At 48.6% G+C, this 6158-nt stretch overlaps 1 long non-coding RNA gene across 1 annotated transcript; it reads right to left on the bottom strand.

Moving 5' to 3' along the window:
* Positions 1-1063: 1063 nt before the first annotated feature.
* LOC142026495 (uncharacterized) lies at positions 1064-5798 on the bottom strand. The gene is made up of 3 exons (XR_012648839.1): positions 5454-5798; positions 1775-2071; positions 1064-1321 (listed from the first exon to the last, which is right to left on the bottom strand). It is a non-coding gene; the product is annotated as an uncharacterized LOC142026495 (long non-coding RNA).
* Positions 5799-6158: the final 360 nt, after the last annotated feature.

The following is a 6158-nucleotide window of genomic DNA, read 5'->3' as shown; positions in this document are numbered from 1 at the left end:
GCCAGCACAGTTCAAATGGGTCCTGAGGAAATATGGTGGAACACCTGGACAGGTGACAAACTTTTCTGGGACTTACCTTTGGGGTGGCCAAAGGAGGGCACTCTTGCAGCTTATGTCAGCATCTGATTCCCTGTGTTTACCCTGAGATTCTGTCCTGGCCTCTCTTAGCACCAGTTGTCCCATGCCAGCACATTTCCGTGATACCCTTTCTAGTTTATGCTAGGAAAAAATATAGCAGTGAAAATGTTTTCCCCATTTCTAAAGAGAAGATAATTATGAGGATAAACCTGATCTCTTTTCCATTCACTAGTAAAGACTGACTTTCGCATAATAAAGTTATGAATACCCAAATGAAAGGGGGACAATATAGTATGCACTGGATTAGAGGCAAGATTCAACATAGCAATATGACTCAGATATTTGAATACCTGCATCTCTGCACAATATAAAGGAACAATGCTCATTACCTTCCTTCCTACAGCTGGTACAGCCAAGACTTTTGAAACTGTCTGCCTAAAGTTGTGTCCCCAAGCCCGCTGTTCAGCCATCTGAATAAGCTGTCTGATTTTCAGACATTCTGAGCCTTTTACAATTACCACGTGATTCTGCTAACAGAAAATCTTGGCCTCCGAGCCTTCCTGTTAAATTAAGCAGTGCCAGGCCTGGCTGTGATTATTAGAGCTGGGAAAACCCTCCATTTGTGTTTCACTGCATGCTAGGCAGAGCTGGCCGATGTCCCGAGCAGACCTGTGCTAGGTTGCCTTTTCAAGCAGATTTGCACAGCTGTGCTCAAAACAACCCCCCAGAAATGTGGCCCCATATGTAAAAATGCTGTGACAGGACTCCTGTAACTCCAGTATTGATGCAAAGCAGCTCTCAAACTGGTGTAGGTAGCAACAGTAGAAGTCGTGAAACAAGCAGTGGTGGAAAAGGCTGCTAGGATATACCCATCTGAGGAATTTGAGATGTTCTGGGAAGTGGAATTGAATTTGCTGACATTTCAACTCAGAAGATGGAAGAAAAAGTCCTGTTTCAACACATCTTTCTAGTCTGTATACTAAACTGCTTTTACTTCGATGTTTTCAAATATCCAAACATTTCAAAACTGTGTGTTATATAATACAATACAAAATACAAACACTCCTATTTTGTTAAAATGAAATCTTCGTAGGCTTGAGACAAGGTTTCTCTTCATAAAATAAATTCAGAAGGTTTGTTCCAGTTTCAGATGAATCAACCAGGAAAATCTTTATATCTTCCACAGAACAGAATTTTCTTCCTCCAGACATATGTCAGCAGCTGCTGCAGCTGATGTGTCTGCCTGGATCAAAGGGATTGGGAAGGGGCGGTGAGACAGGATAGCATTCATCCAGCATGTGATAGCGAGTGCAAGGGTTAGTGCCTGGAATCATGATGTCATCATATGAATTATAGAAAATCACCGGAGTCAAGGGAGACTTTTGTCTCCCTTTCCTGGTTTGGAGAATATTTATTTTGCAAACTGACTGTGGAAATATTTAGGTACAAGTTACGGTCAGTCAAACTTTTACATTTCAGTGGGAGTTTTGTATTAATCAAGACTAAAGGGTTTAAACGTTAGACTGGTATTTCTGCAGATCTGCTCCACTTGTATATAGAGACTTGAATATTTGAGTCACTAAATGTGATACTTGGCAACAAGAGTGGCTTTTAGGACGATACTGTTCTTGTGCTTTGTTTTTTGAAGGAATATTATGCTGTTAAGGTTAATTCAAAGTCATGCAGAATTTCTTACCTCCCAGGTGGCCTAGCGTGAACATGGCCAGTGAGTTCATGTGACTTTGAACTTGCATTGCTTTCCTCCCTCAGCTTTAGTTCTTTAATCATGTCTTTTTGTTGATTCATTGCCTGTGAGTGCAGAGATAACCTCTCCTTTTCCTTGTAGCTCAAATCATCCATGAGCACAATATAGCCTGTACAATTCATCTGTCTGATTATCAGAACTCCCTGAGTTTGGAAATGAAGATTTCCATGTCCATCAAGTTCCAGATAATCAATGGGCGAAGCAGTTCAGAAATTGCAGATTACAGACCTGGTGCATGAAAGAGAACAAAATTGTTGCTGGTTTACCTTAACATGCCAGGTTATAGTTTATGGGACTTCAGGAATGTATAAGGAGGCATTTATCTATGCCTGCAGGTTGGGTGGGAACCTCCAAAAGAGGGTGGGATAGAGGAGGGGGCAGGCGATCAGGTCACCTCTCCCATGCTTGTCATAAGCCCATTAGTGAGTCAGAGCCCTCACCCCAGCTGAAGTCATTAAAGCTTTCATGTCCCTCTGGCAATCAGACACATAATGCAAATGTGGGTGTCAACCGCCACTGTTGCAAACTGCACTTCCTTGAACAGGCGTAGTGAACCACATGGGAGGAACCACAGGCACCGACTTTTATGAAGCAACATAAAAAACTTTGCTTCAGGACCCATGTATTGGTTGGGTTTATATGTGTAACTGCCCAATGCTTTGCAAAGTGTCTTTTATTAGAAAAATATAATTTTAAACAAAATGCAGTCATTTTTTATAGCAAAACTCTGTAGGTGTAACACTCCTCTGGGAGTGGGTTCTTTGGAAGGTGGAAGGAATGTTATTGCTGTCTGGAGTTATCCAATAGGAGGGTATAACTGAGCCGGGCAACTCACCTCGAAGGTGTACACTGGTAGAATAAGAGGCGACAGACACAAGCTGGAGCATTAGATAAAAGGAAAAACTTTTTCATTGTGTGGGTGAACAAACCTTGAAGCAGGGGTCGGAGATGTAGGGAATCTCCATACTCGGGGATCTTCAACACTTGGCCAGAAAAGTGCCTGAGCAACCTGATCTTACCTGCTTGCAGCAGAGTGTTGAACTGGGTGACCCACTTGAATGACCTTCCCAAAATGATTATTTTTAATGATTCTGTGAATGTAACCAGCTGAAACCCACAGATATTCCTCAAACAAAAGCAGATTCCTAAGGAAAAAGTCTCTAAAGGTGAAGTTACAGGTAACAGCTAACATTTCCCATCAAGAAGAGGAAGAGTGGTACTGCCCCCCCCTTGCATCTCTGTTCTCAGGTATGTCTTGCCCCTCTCACCTGTTCTGGTGCTCATGGGGCCTTTCATGGGGCCACCCCGGTGCCCAGCCTGGCAGAGTGCTGTCAAGGGTGGCACAGGCTCAGGGCAAGTCAGGTCTGGCAGAGCCACAGCGTTTGGAGCAGGTGGGATATGGCAGAGAAGGAGCCTTCTCCTTCCTTTCAGCCATGGTGACCTGTTTGATTAGGTCAAGCCAATGCATACAACTGCATGCTGGTGAAGCGTCCGTGATGCAGACCATTCAAAAAAAGAAAAAGCACGGCGCTTCCAGTTACAGTAGCATACATCATATAGCGATGCAACTTCACATTTATCGGGCGATTATCCCTAAGCAACTCACAGTAAATATTAGGAGCGCCAAAGACCAGTGCGCTCACGACACAGGCGCTAGAGTTATGTTTTACTCACTTTTCCAGAGAGCTAAACCAGAGGAGCTTTGCAGGGACCTTGGCCATCCTAGACCTGTGATTGCCATCTAGCGGGCTCTGCTCTTCATGCAAGCTCAAGCGAGGTCAGTGCCTTCTGGAGCAGCTTGCTGGGAACGGCTGTGCCCTGTGTCCTTTCCTGCCTTTGCTGGACGGTAGATCCTATCCCATCTCCTCTGTGTGTGTCCCTTCTGTGCTCTGCCCCACCAGCGTTTGCAGACGGAGCTGTTGCTGCCATCCCACTGCCCAGCTCCGTCGCTGGAAACCATCTGAGTCCCAGGGCGCTGCACGGCCTGTTCAGAGGAGCCCAGGAGGACACACGCTCACCCCTTGCACCAGGATGTGTGACCAAGGTGTCCCCTCACTGCATGACCAAAGACATGGTATTTATCCCCTGCCACATGAGGCTAGCTAGAGAGACCAGGTTGGGGGGACAGGGGGGGAATCTCTTGCTCAGGGGAAGGTAATCCAGGGCATTTTCTGAGCAGTGCACAAAGCAGGGCCAATGCCTACACCAAGGAGGCTGATTACACTCCCTCGGGGCACAAGACCATTTCGCAAGCTCCTGCTTTCTCACTTTGCACACTGTCCGTGTGGATGGTTGTCTCCAGAGGTGGAGGACTACCCTTGCCTGGCAGCAGCAGGATGGTGTGAGCTCTAACATGGCCTCTGCTAGATCGGGCTGCCTGTGAGACTGCAGCTTTTCCACAGGATGTCTTTCCGCAATAATGAATGATGTATTTGGCCTAAACCAGAGCTCTGCCCTGCAGACAGAGATGGGAACCACCGGTCAGGTAGGGACTTGGGCTTCCCACCATCTGCTGGGGGAGGGAGAAGCCTGTCTGGGCATGGACGCAGGGACTGGGTTCATGTGTCACTACGTATCCCCTTGCGTGGCGCATCTGTGGCACCGCCTGAGGGTGAAACCGCTTAATTTCTGTCTGACCTGCACAATTAATTGGGCCTGCTTGTTCTTCCCCTGGCATCGGTGGCTGAGGTCTTCCCTTCGGAGGAGGACACAGGGGTAAGAAACCGCTGAGGGAAGCTGCGGAGGGTGGGGGGAGATGTCCCCGGAGGGGTGAGCAGCCCCCCCAGGACTCGACGGTCAGCCGCATGCGAGCAGCCCCCAGCCGCGGCCCAGCCGGAGCTCTGCCGCCCGCCTCCCCGCTCCCCCGCATCGCTAGAGGGAGACGGAGCACTGTCTTGTGGCACTGCCCAGGAGAAGCTCCCGAAGCCCCATTTTCCACGCCTTCTCTTTCTGCTCGAGATTATCGCTGGGCACACGACATGGCGGAGCACGCCGGACTCCCCGGCCCCCCCGGCATCTTCTGCCGGGACCCCGCGGGGCTGCCGCGCTGGCTGCGGGGGCACAGAGCCCGCCGAGGGCAGCCCGCACCGGCACGAACGCACCCGGCCTGTGAAGCAGCTGAGAGGCAGTGCCTGGGTTAGGGTCTCTGCTGACGCCGTAGGGGGACCTGGGAAAGAAGAGTCGGCGTGGAGGGCTTGGGCCACTGTAAGGGAAAAGCAGCAAGCGGTCCCACCAAGCAGCAGTGTGACCGCGAGGGGACACGGGGAGCTGAGAATGGCTGGACTGCAGGGCAAAGGCAGGGCCTGAAGAAAGAAATCTGTCCTTACTGAGCGATGTTTTACATAAATACAGCCAGGAGCAAATGCTCTTCCCGTACACAGCAGATAGGTAGCCTGGATCTCAGGTTAAAGCAGCGGGCAGCTGGGGGCTGAGCGAAGCCGGAGGAAGGACAGTGCTGGCAGCCACCCCTGCCTGGTCGTGTCAGACCGAAAGGGACCACCAGGCAGAGCGGGGACTCGCCTCTCAGAACTCTGCTTGAAGGTCACCTCTCTAGAAGAAGCTGTCTCATCCCCCAGTCCAAACAGCAGAGAAAGGTACCCACATAACTCACCTCCTCCTGGGACTGATGTCCGAGGTAAATGGTGTGATTCATTCTCTTGATTTGCTGTTTCTGTTGGCTACAGAAGGGCCCTACACACCTCACCTAGAAGAGCTGCCTCATTTCTGGCTCGTGCTGGATGGACCAAGCATAGCTTTTAACTGGATCCGCCATGCATCTTTGCCCATTCCACACCAACCTGTTCCTCCCCCCATCAAGCATAAATAAACATATCTTCCAGCAGGATGCCTGCCAAGCGTATCAAGGACTGGGCAATGCACTACTTGCACAGCTTTTCTAACTTCTGATTTGAATTCACCTGGGTTTATGTTCTAGTCACAAGTTCTTACAATGTGTTTCTCTCTTGGTAGGTGTGTTCTCCTCATGAATTTATTTAATCACTATATTCAAATGCCCTCTCAATTTACATTCTGATAAAGAGATGAGGGAAGAGGTTCTTAAAGGCATTTTGAATAATTTCATTACTCTTACCCTCTCCAAATGTTTCAAAATCTTTAAAAAACTTTGCCAGCAGAGCAGTTTGCCTGGTTTCAGAGCTGGACTCATCAAGGATCAAAATTACAGGACCAAAATTACCTCCCTGATCACATGCGTTTGTCCCTTGGGTACAAATTCAATTTCACCACATCACACCGTAAGCCTTTGCTGAGCCTTTGAACCACTATGACTGTTGTGTTGTTTCACTGCAAGAGGTTC

The sequence above is a fragment of the Buteo buteo genome, chromosome Z (assembly GCF_964188355.1).
Source record: "Buteo buteo chromosome Z, bButBut1.hap1.1, whole genome shotgun sequence".
In the NCBI taxonomy this organism is placed as follows: Eukaryota; Metazoa; Chordata; class Aves; order Accipitriformes; family Accipitridae; genus Buteo; species Buteo buteo.
This window is presented reverse-complemented; position numbering and strand designations above follow the sequence as displayed.